The 5,275-nt window shown below is 24.9% G+C and overlaps 1 pseudogene; it reads right to left on the minus strand.

The window, feature by feature from the left end:
* Positions 1-728: 728 nt before the first annotated feature.
* Positions 729-3,537, minus strand: LOC122273427 (ceramide transfer protein pseudogene; annotated as a pseudogene).
* Positions 3,538-5,275: the final 1,738 nt, after the last annotated feature.

The raw sequence follows: 5,275 nt of genomic DNA on the forward strand, positions 1-5,275 counted from the left end.
AAAAAAAAAAAAAAGAGAGGAAAAAAAAGGAGAGTAATTTCAGTTTTTGAAGAAGCAGTTGTTTTGTTTCAGAAAACAAAGGTGATTGCAAAATAATCTCTAACAATTGCAATTCTTTGGTGAATAATTGCAAACAAGGGATTCTATACCCTAGCAAAATATTGCACATTTTTATACACAAAAATTAATTAACATGTAGAGTTTTAGAAAAGTGCATACAGAATAACATTTTTAAATTAAAATTTAATAGGTAATTAAAAACATTTGTTGACAGTTGTTTTAAAAAGTTAATACAGAGACTGTGTAAAAAATACTGCTGAGGTAATTTTATATTTAATCAGTTTTGGTGTACTTTATAAAATATATAATAAAACAATATTAAGTAAAAAAAAAAAGAAAAAGTGATTTGTTCGAAATGCATTCTAAACAAATTTGATAACACTGAGTAGCAAGAGCAAGACTAAAAATTTTTTCCAATTAAATAAGATTCTTAATATCATCAATTAATTCAGTCTCCAAGATAAGAACTGGCAAAATTTAAATCTTAGACTAAACACCCAAATAAAAAGAAATCTGATTTGAAGTTTGTCACTTCAAATCAGCTGCCTCAATAAATCACATAGTAAGATTGCTGGTTCAAAACCACAATTATCAACATTTTATAATCTTATCATTTAAGATGATTATCATCTAATAATCTCAAGTTTAATATAAATTGAATTTTTAAATTATAATAAAATTTTCCAAATCAAATGGAACAAATTATTTTTACCTTTAAAACGATGTGTAGGTGAATCACTATTCTTTTGATCACTTCCTAGGGCAATATTTTCATCATAATCATCATCAATATCATCCACTATAAATATTAAATAAATGATAACTTATTTAAATACAGTTGTTTTGATTTAAAGAATAAAAATACAGTGTAGTTTTTCAAAGTAAAAATCGAACAAATTTATTAAATCTTTTTTTATCAAATCTTAGTAAAAATGCTTTTTAAGCAAATAAATAGAATAAAAAAAGTTGATAGAGTTTCAGTTATTCTTTTCTGCATAACACAGCAAAAAAGAATTTGAGTATACAATATTCTTTTGTGATCACCTGAAGAAGACTTTAGCACTTAGATAAGATAAATGAAGAATCAAAAGTAGCTACTTTCTTTATTACAGCATAGGAATTATATCATTTACTGATAAAAAGCTATAGATAAGATTTACTAAATACAGAAAAAAAAATTGAATTAAAATTCTTTTTTTAATAATTTGTAAACACAAATGCACAAAAATAAATTTTTTTTAAAACAAAAATAACTATTCATTAATAAAATTTGAGACAACAATTTTAAATAAGAGTGTAATCATAAAAATAATTCAAAGATTATACAATCAAATCTTGATATCATGAAATCAAAAGAAAACAGAAATAAACTAGGTGTAGATGAACCTAGATTATTCAAATTTTCTTCAACCAAATACTTTGAATTTAATTCCAAAGTAGGTGTGTGTTTTTTCTCTTACAGACGTACTTTCCATATTTTCTTTTTTTACACACATACTTAGTTTTATTTCCCCCCCTTCAAAATTCTATATTTTTTCATGTGGGTAATAAATGAATGTTTTGTTAATCAGTGAAGTTGGTTACCTTAGTTTCGCTTAATAATAAAAATCATAATTTTCATTCTTTCATCCATCTTTTCATTTGGAGAATATTATTTTAGTTTAATCAACACATTTTCCACTTCTTATAAATGGAAGCAAGCTGTGTTATCAGTTCAAGAAAAGTGTAGCATTTTAATTACTGTGAGTAGAAATTGGAGCAAGTGTTACAAAGCTTACAGAGAATTATACATAAATAAAATCAACTTGAAAAATTTATAAATCAGCTAATATGATTCAGAATTAGGTGCCACTTCGTATGAATAATTTATTCAAAAAAGGAGAAAAGTTATCTGGGAAAATAACACAAATAAATTTTAAAAAACAAAAAGACATTCGTTAACCACTTGCACCCTCTTCTAGAAGATAATCTAAAAGTGTTTCGTCTTCCAAGGATATAGCTACATTTTAGAATTTCAAATTCATGACTAATTCCAAGAATTTTTCATGACTTTACGAAGCTACTATTTTCTCCGACAAAAACACAATAGTAAATTTAAAAAAGCATCATAACATTAATTGAAATTATAGGTGTAACAAAAACTGTTATACTCTGCATCCTCATAATTATAGATTTTTAATTTAAAAAACAGAGAAAATAAAGATTTCAAGCAATAAAATAGCTCAAAAGTAATTTTTTTTCCTTTTTCCGCAGAATTATATTCTAAAGATACTTTTCTTGTTCAAGGGAAAGGAAAGAAATACTTCTGATTTTTCTGTTCTCATTTCGGAATAAAAATAATTCGCCAATCACTGGCTTGCTTCAGCTAGAATTTAAAATTGATAAAAAAAAAAAAAAAAATTCTGAAATCACAGAAGTTTAAAAGATAATTTGCTCAAGAAATGATGTTTTTTTTCTTTCATTTTTTGAAAGAACACAATTTTTAAAGAGCATGATAAAAACATTTTATATTTTAATAAAATATGACTGGGAGTTGGGAGTTTGTTACGAATTCAGATATTCCGAACACCAACAAATTGGGGAAGGGGTAAATTCCAGTTTAATAATTAGATTTTTTGGCGCCTAAATTCATTGCTTTTTTAAAATCATGACAAATTTTGTTCAATACCAAAATTCATGACTTTCCAGGTGCGCGGATACCCTAGATGTATTAAGGTTTTGAGCACCAGCTGTTCATTTTAAGCGTGAAATGAAGAAATTTTCAGAATATTATAATAATTCCATGTTTATCAAGGAAAAATTATAATAAAATGCACATTAGGCGAATTTTCAACAATAAATGCGGCAATCAGCAAGCAATTTTTTAATTGTCAACATTTGCTATATTTACTAGCCCTGTAGCCAGTGGTGATTGTTAATTTTAACTCATAACTAGGGCCCCTATATATGAAGAAGAGCACATCCTCTTAATATAGTGTAGAATATATTGAATTGTGAGTCAGTTTTATATTGAAAAGGATTCTGAACAACTTTAAAAAGTAAGTAAAAAGCTTTTGTTTTAATGAATTAAAAACTAATATGAATAAACCAATATAAATCTACTGAAGTTGGGAACATTTAACTCTATCAGCAGCCTCTACCAATGTTCGTGATCATGATTTCAGTTTTAATATTACAGGAAAATTAAAATTGCATTTCAATTGAATATTAAAAAAAAAAACACTTACTATGAACATCATTATCTTTATGATTTTCATCAGAAGTCAACATTTCTGCACAGACATCAAAATAACTTTGTAAGGTATCCACTTGACGACACAATATATCCTTGAATGTTTCCATCTCAGCAAGTTTTACTCTTAAACCACGAGCTTTTTTGAAAGAAGATATACTAGCATTGGAAAGACTCGTGGATCCAACAGATACAGCCGAGCCATGTCTCCGAAGACTATTTTCACTACCATATGCAGAATCACCCTGAAAAGAGTATTTAGAAACATTAAACAAAAAGCAAACAAATTAGCAACTTTTTCGTAGATGAGCTTTATATTTCATTTCATTAAATTCTTGCACATGTAATGTCTCACTTCTATTTCATATTTAAATGGACATTTAAGCAAGGCTGGATTCAGTCAATACATGACCAGTAATATATATTAGGTATAAAATAAATGAACACTGGCTTTTGATTTCAATTGTAATTAAGTTATTAATACCCAAGACATCCTAATTTTTCAATAATAATTTGTATGTTCGGATCAAATTTCATGAAATAAATGTAAAAAAAATTTTGCTTAAAAAATGATTTTTTCCTTGAAAAAAAAAAAAAAAAAAAAAAAAAAAAAAAAAAAAAAAAAAAAAAAAAAAAAAAAAAAAAAAAAAAAACGATAAATTTCAAGACATAAAACAGTTTTGTCATATTTGTATTTACTAAATTATTAGTTGAATACAAATAAAATATAATTTACTTTTTGTACTTCATATTATTATAAACTACTTTAGAGGACATAAAATGGGTGCTTCATATGTGCAGACTTTAATAAATTTAATAAGGCAATAGACTTAAAAATCAATTATATATAATCTGTGTTGAAAAAGTTTAATAGTTTTTGCACACATGCTTGAAATTTTGAAAATTCATTATTTTTTACAGTTTTATAATTTTTAAACAGCTGTAATTTGAGAATTATTTGACATACAGAGTTAAATTTTTATCTATTTTCATTCAGTTTTTTATGAAATACACAACATGGCTAAGTTATTTCAAAATAATAATTTCTTTAAGAAAAAAAAAAAAAAAAAAAATTCAAATTTTTAAAAATTGTAAAAGTTAAAAGTTTCAATTTCCCTAATTTTTTTGTTACCTTTGTACCAATGATTTGGCTCAAAATGGTGATGATGCCCAGAAAAAATTATTTTTTCTTCTAGTTTAACAATGAACATTGAAAAAAAAAAAAAAAAAAACAATCTGTAGTCAAGCAATTTCTATCCATTCCGTTAGCTATGCCTATGAGTCAAGAATAAACTAAATACAAAAGATCTGTTTAGTTGTAAAAATGACGTATCACCACATCAATTGCCTATAATATTTCTATATATATAATTGTTTATAACCATTCATGTAATTGCTTGAAACTTGGCTAGTGTCAATTGATTTAATAATCTTATGCATAAATAATATCTCTCTCTTGCCCATAGTACATAAATCTATATAAATAAATTACAGATAATTAGAGTAGAATGGATAAAAAAAATTACTATTAAAAATAATATTCAAAACATTTGATTAAGCTGAAGTCAAAAATATTTACAACTGATTTTGCAGAATTTTTTTTATCTTTAACTACATCAAACAATTACACATAAAATGCATCATTTTTTTAAAATAAAAAAATGGATATCTAGAAAGGACTGGATTCATTCAAAACATGGCCAATAGCAAATTAAAAATAGATAAAAGAAATACAAACTTTTAATTTGAACTAACCCATTAATAACAAAAATTACCTGTCATGTCTTGTTTTATTACCAAACAATAACAGGGGCCCATTTTTAAACTTTTTTTGAAAATGATTTTAAAAAATAGCTTTAAAAAATGCATACTATTCCTTATAGTGAAAATATAATATTTTAAAAAAATTAATAATAATCAAGACACATTATGGGAAATAAAACATTTCACAGCATTATTTGAAATTTGAAAAAAAAAAAAAAA

This window comes from Parasteatoda tepidariorum, unplaced genomic scaffold, assembly GCF_043381705.1.
Source record: "Parasteatoda tepidariorum isolate YZ-2023 unplaced genomic scaffold, CAS_Ptep_4.0 HiC_scaffold_4315, whole genome shotgun sequence".
Classification (NCBI taxonomy): Eukaryota; Metazoa; Arthropoda; class Arachnida; order Araneae; family Theridiidae; genus Parasteatoda; species Parasteatoda tepidariorum.